We start from the raw sequence: 6,753 nt of genomic DNA on the forward strand, positions 1-6,753 counted from the left end.
TTTAGTTACTGTTTTTGTAGTGTTCACTGTGGTGTTCATTTACGATAAAATACATATATTTGATTTTCTCTTTTTGCAATAATTATTTACTCTTTCACTTTATTAACGGCAGAAATCGTGGTTTCCATTGGCAAGCTTGTGCGAAGCTAGAGTATTTGTATCCTGTTCTATCTTATGTCACTAAATCAATATGCTAAAATAAGAAACAAAAATTCAAAACTTCCGGTTATACCTATCTGTATCCATTTCTGAGATATTTACCATTTTATGTAAAATAAAAATAAAATATACACTTGCAGTACCTAATCTAACTAATTAACTAAGCTAACCTGAATTTTAACCCGCTACCGAACTATTAGCATTAGTATTAAAAGTAAACAAATAAAAAAATACTATTTCGTACTAATTATATTATAAATAATTTTTAAACTTCTTCCATTTAAATTTAAACATAAATTAAATCCATTGGAAAACAACGAAGAATTATAAATTATATAATTTCACTCTACAAATTTTGACTCTCTCTAGCTTCGAATCCGTAGCACTAACCAATCAACTTTTATACGTCAATAGAAAGCTTATTTCATTGGCTATTCATTGACTTACAAAAGTTTATACAAAGTATTGCAAATAACCTAGTTATTGACGATTGTAAGAAAAGATGCACCAAAAAAGACATAAAAAACGAGTCAAATTTGACGCTCCCTAGCGGCCGAACCGTTCAACCTATTAACCCAATAGCTGTTGTACTACATATAGTGACATCTGTACTTAACTATATAAGCTAGAACGTTCAAATGGCGTCCCAAAATCTAGGAACAGCACCATTGATATCGCATCATTCGGTAAACAGCGATACAATTGGTGAGGTTTTGTTTATCAAAAAAAAATTCCTTCGTTACTAGATTGCTAACTCTTTAAAAAGTCGGCAACATCGCGGAGGTTCGCCCGCGATAAGTTATGTGCAGTCTGCGAGAGAATGGAAAGTCTCGCACAACAGTTGATTTCTTTCTGGTTTAAAACCGTAATTAAATTTTAAGATTATTAGTTGTGGATTTGACTTTTCCACCAGTTTAATTAATACAGTCCACTTGGAGAAAGAACATGGTCCTTAAAGCCGAATAGCGATCAGACATAAGACGAAACGCTATTGAAAGATTAGAGACTTTGATTAGAGTGTCGTCAAGCCTCGGCGATAACCTTGAAGGGTGGAATTGAAAACTTGGAGACCTGGATTTCCAGAAGCGGCTGGTAAATTGACATGTGACGACGATCACCGTGGGTTACAGTAAGCAAACCAAAAGGGAAAATCTACCAGAAAGAACAGTAAGTCTTGAATTTGGCTCAATTTGATTACACTTACTTACATTAACTTGACTCGACGAAGGCTTATAAAAATTACATTTTAATTATAAAATCAAGACAAAATGAAGGACCTTAGAGACCATTTTAATCGTATGCAATTTAAAAAAATGCTAGTTATTAAACAATCTTTAACTCGTTTTAAAGAGTGTGTTGAGTTGTTTGATCTCCTCCAAGTTGATAATAGTGCTTTTATGCAATTAGATAGTCGTTTAGCACGCACTCAACCATTGTGTGATGAGTTTAGGGGACCACCAGGACGAAATATAATTGTTATTGACACCCATGATGAATTGGCATTATCAGCTGATAATATTAGTCAAGAAAAACCAAGAAGATATCAATTTTAAGATTTATTTTATGAAATAAGTGCGCGTGCTTCACTGATATTGTCAAATCATCATAAAATAGAGTCAATTGATAACCGATTTGATCTCCCGACCGAAATCACATAATTCCCAGCGACGTGCTACGGGGCTTTCAATAAAATTACCAAACATTATAAACAATTCATAAGTTGGAATTTCGAGACGCATTTTATTCAATAATTGATCAAAACTCATCAATGGATGAATTGCACAAGTTTTATTATTTAAAAGCACACCTTGATGTTAGAGTAGATTAAAACTACAAAAGATAATTATAGTATTGCCTTAAACATGTTAAAAGACAGATACGAAAATAATAGACTAATTATTTTTAATTTTGTCAATGGTTTATTTAAAGCGCCTTCGGTAGTCAAAGAATCACATACTGAATTGCGTAGCTTATTTGATTTATTTAATAAAAATGTTTAAGGTTTAAAAGCATTAAATCAACCCACAGATCAGTGGTCAGTGTTACTTGTTTATTTAATGGTTACAAAACTTGACCACCCAGCTCGTAAGGATTGGGAATCTAAAAAATGTAATACTGATCTACCCACTTTTGAGGACTTGCTCAATTTTGTTAAAGAGAAATGTGAGTTTTTAGAGAAACGTGAAACTGTGAGTACAAAAAGTAATCAAAATCAAAATGAAAAAATAATAGAAATTTTAATTAAAAGTTCAAAAATCGTACTCGTTACTAACAAATAGCAATAACAAATTTACTTGTTTTTACTGTAAATCAAGTCATTCAATATTTAAATGCAATTCATTTTTAAAATTTGATCCTAATAAAAGAAAGCACGAAGCGGTAAGGCTGAAACTGTATCTAAACTGTTTGAATCCAAAACATTTGAAAATTGCTACAAACAACCATGTAGAATATGTTCGAAACCAATAAATTCATTATTACATGAACACAACAGTTCAGACACGGCCGATACTTTCCATAGTAGGCCTATCGAAACTGTCGAGACCTTGCGCCTTCCAAGAACTGCTGCAGCAAGCGAAATAAACGCAGGCCGAGTGGCTCGAGCAGACGAACGAAGGACCAATTGTCAAATTACGTCATTGTGACGTCAAAGACGCTCTGCTCGCTCCATTAAGCTTGAAAACGAATGCGGCCCTTGTCTCGACTCAAACTACGTTAATAAGTCGGGCTAATAAATATGAGCTGTTTCTGTTTTCATCCTAAATACAGGATTACAGTTTAAGGCGACTATTTTACTAGATCAAGGGTCTCCTCGTGTTCGGGCCGGGGCTCCGGGAAACGCGCAAAACTGCGACCGGCCAGAAGGGGGAAACGCGCAAAACAGCGACCGGCCAGAAGGGCGACGGTTCGGAACCGACCCGAAGTCGCTTCGGGCGAGATCGCGACGTCATCCGAATGGCGTTCGGCAGGCCGCGGTTTTGTGGAATTTGTGGAATGCGGACAACAAGTCATATTTAATAATGGCGGCTTTGTTTACATGTTGATTGGAAATTTACTCAAATTGTGATTGATTTTTATTACTGGACAGTTTTAGACTGGTAAATCAGAGTTAAATCGATTACTTATAGTTGGGCATGGTTATATTTATCATCAGCCGAGTTTTCCTGAGGAAAGTTGCAACAGGTAAGTGGAATGGTATTATGTAGGACTTATAATTTCAACATTTTCGTTTTTGTTTCAGAAAATCTTTGATAATCTGCCACACAGCTCATATAGCCAATGTGCATGAAGTATACTGGAACTTTTATTAAGTAACACAATTATTATCAAAGACAGTATTTAATAAAAACCAAATGAAAACCGTTTTTGAAATCTACCTAGTTTTAAATCATCAGAGAGGCATATACATTTGAAAAAACTGCATCCAGCTTCAGCATATACCTGTTGAGGTATAAATCTAGTTGATTTAGTTACACAATGCTTTAATATGGTAAGTATACATATGTTACATAGTTAATACCTACTTCTCATATTCTCTGTGTACATTTAATTTTTTTGTTTCTAGATTTAGTTAACTCTTACCCAGAGATTTACCAGTATCTGATATAAAGAATAATACCAAAAATAATACTCTTTAAGTTTTTGGTATATAGGGACACCCTTGGGGACACCTTAGGTAGTGGTTCAATATGGTTTTCAAGGTAAAGTTGCTACATTTTATTCTAGTGAATACTTATGATTTGTTTTTATTTGCATACAGGTCATACCAATGTGGAACCAACCAGTGTTACCTGCTTTTATGGTATAGTAGGTTTGTATATACGTTCCAATTCTATACATACTTTTCTGTGATAAGGACTTATAATATGTAATATTTTAGTTAACAGTTAAATGAATCTATGAAAATTATATATAGTCTCTATTACCTACACAGAAATAAGTAGGCATGTATCACAGTATTGTAAGTTGGTTTAAATGTAATTTATGTCTGGGGTTGTACAACTTTACATTAGAAATTACACTTGTTTTGTAATTTGAAATGTTATATTGTCTACTTAATATTATTGTTGTTAAAAAATTAAGTACAAATACAAATAAATTATTATTTATTAATGGTTGTATTATTTTCCAATAAGCAAACTTAGTTTAGTAAACCGTTTTAAAAAATATGCATATATTTATTATAATGACATACATAATAGGTTCAAAATCAACATCTTATTATTTTTGACAAAATCAAGTTATTGATCATATGTGTATTTAAGGGTGCATGAAAGGTAGGGCTAGGTAATTATTGCTGTGCATATGATAAGCATTCCTGCAAATAAAGACAAATGCTTTTTCAAATATTATCTTGAATGGACAGATTGCAAATATAATCATATATGTACTTTAAAACAGTTATTTTGTTTGTTTACTATTATGAGATTGATATGTAGTGTTTAATGTTTGGTGTGATGGACTGAGTATTACGTATTGTACCGTCGTACTCCTTAATGACACACTTCTTGAACAACACCGTATATTGTTTACAAACAATAAACTGACACTGACACTTAACCTCGCTATCTGACAACTTCAACTTCACTACAACCATCAATTCAACAACTAACTAACCAGGCCTGGTTCAGCTGCTTATATAGGCTTCCATGGTTTCTAGAAAGTTCCCAAATATTCATGAAATTGACTTTCTCCCTCACACTCATTAAGCTATAACATAAATCTCTCTCTATATAAGCAACGGAGCCAGGATTTTCTAGAACACAGACAAAAGAATGTAGAACGTAAACAAAGCAACGTAACATACAGGGGTAACAACAAATAACTAAAGAAATCCTAACTAATAATCAAAAGTTCGCTTCGCAACACTGCCCCCCTCCTAGAGTTGATCGTCCCGATCATCAACTTCACCAGCTTTGGGTGGTCGGTAAGGTGCAAGTCGATCCAGGTGAACTATTTTCATTTTCGCCCGATGTCCTCGCTGTATTCTGTAGACGACGTCGTTCAGACGCTTTATAACGTCGTAGGGTCCCTCCCATGACCTCTGTAGCTTCGGTGACTTTCCTTTCTTTCGAGCAGGATTGTATAACCAGACCTGATCACCGGCTTGGAATCCGCTGCTGTTGGCCCTTTTGTCATATCTTGTCTTTAGTCGGTCGCTTGCAAATTTCAACTTCTGCCGGACTTCCTCATGGATCACGTGCAAGCGTTGCGCCAATTTTTCTGAATAGCTATCACAAGAGACTTTCACAGAACTTCTGCTACAGTAGCGGCTTCCTGGTTTGGTATTGCGTACGCTTCTGGCCATTTACTGAAGTAGTCCATTGCGACCAAGATATAGCGATTTCCGGAATTAGTTTTGGGAAAAGGTCCAGCTACATCAACGGCAATCCTCTCAAACGGAGCTCCGACATTATACTGCTTCATACATCCTCGGCTCCGAGTTTTGGGACCCTTGCTACTGAAACAGTCTGCGCAACGCCGACACCAATCTTCTACATCTGAGCGGCTTTGTAGCCAATAGAACCTTTCCCTAACTTTATTTAACGTTTTGTTGATGCCAAAGTGTCCTCCGCCAATTCCATTATGGGCTTCTTTCAGTACGTCACTAACTCGGTTTCTTGGCAGAACTACCTGTAGTCGTTCTTCTTTCCCATCCGGACTTTCCCATTTTCTTTTTAGTAAATCTCCATCAATAATAAGGGACTCCCATAATGCCCAATATCCCTTTAATGTTGGAGACTTAGCGGAAATCTCCTCCCAATTTGGTCTTTCTCCACGCTCTTTCCAGTTAATTATCTGTCCTAAATCGGGGTCTTCTCGTTGATCGGCAGCCAAGTTTTCCCGATCCCATGCGATGTCATTTTTCAGAGCGATCCTTCGACAAGGCTTTCCAAATTCGGCTATCTCCAGGCGTTTACAGTGATTGCAACCTTCCACACAAGGTCTTCGTGACACTGCGTCCGCGTTTCCGTGCAAACGTCCTTTTCTGTGTTCAATCTGGAAGTCATATTCTTGAAGTCTTTGCAACCATCGAGCTATTTGTCCTTCTGGATTTTTGAATTGAAATAGCCATTTCAGAGAGGCATGGTCCGTCCTTAGTCTGAATCGTTGTCCGTACAGGTATTTGTGAAACTGCTCGACTGTTTTCACTACGGCTAACAGCTCCTTCCTGGTTACGCAATAATTTCTCTCTGGCTTTGATAGTGATTTGCTGAAATAGGCGATCACTCGTTCTTCACCATCTTGGATTTGAGATAAAACTCCGCCTAAACCAATATTACTAGCATCTGCGTCCACAATAAACTCTTCCCCAGGTCGTGGAAAAGCCAAAACTGGTGGAGAACAAAGGGTTACTTTCAGTTCTTCCATGGCTTCCTGACATGTTGCAGTCCATTCGAAGGGCTGGTTATTCTCCGTCAATTTGTGTAGGGGTCTGGCTATATCAGCAAATCCACGAACAAACCTTCTGTAATAGGAACACAATCCCAGAAAACTCCTTAATTCATGCTTGTCTTTCGGAACAGGCCAATTTTTTACAGCTTCAGTTTTCTTCGGGTCGGTTTTTACTCCTTTTGACGATATAACGTGTCC

At 36.4% G+C, this 6,753-nt stretch overlaps 1 long non-coding RNA gene across 1 annotated transcript; it reads left to right on the plus strand.

The window, feature by feature from the left end:
• Window positions 1-2,108: 2,108 nt before the first annotated feature.
• On the plus strand, window positions 2,109-4,068 carry LOC145739836 (uncharacterized). Its single transcript, XR_014181244.1, has 4 exons — window positions 2,109-3,342; window positions 3,401-3,649; window positions 3,725-3,860; window positions 3,920-4,068. It is a non-coding gene; the product is annotated as an uncharacterized LOC145739836 (long non-coding RNA).
• Window positions 4,069-6,753: the final 2,685 nt, after the last annotated feature.

The sequence above is a fragment of the Ips typographus genome, unplaced genomic scaffold (genome assembly GCF_016097725.1).
Source record: "Ips typographus isolate SLU unplaced genomic scaffold, UJ_Ityp_2.0 IpsContig58, whole genome shotgun sequence".
NCBI classification, from domain to species: domain Eukaryota; kingdom Metazoa; phylum Arthropoda; class Insecta; order Coleoptera; family Curculionidae; genus Ips; species Ips typographus.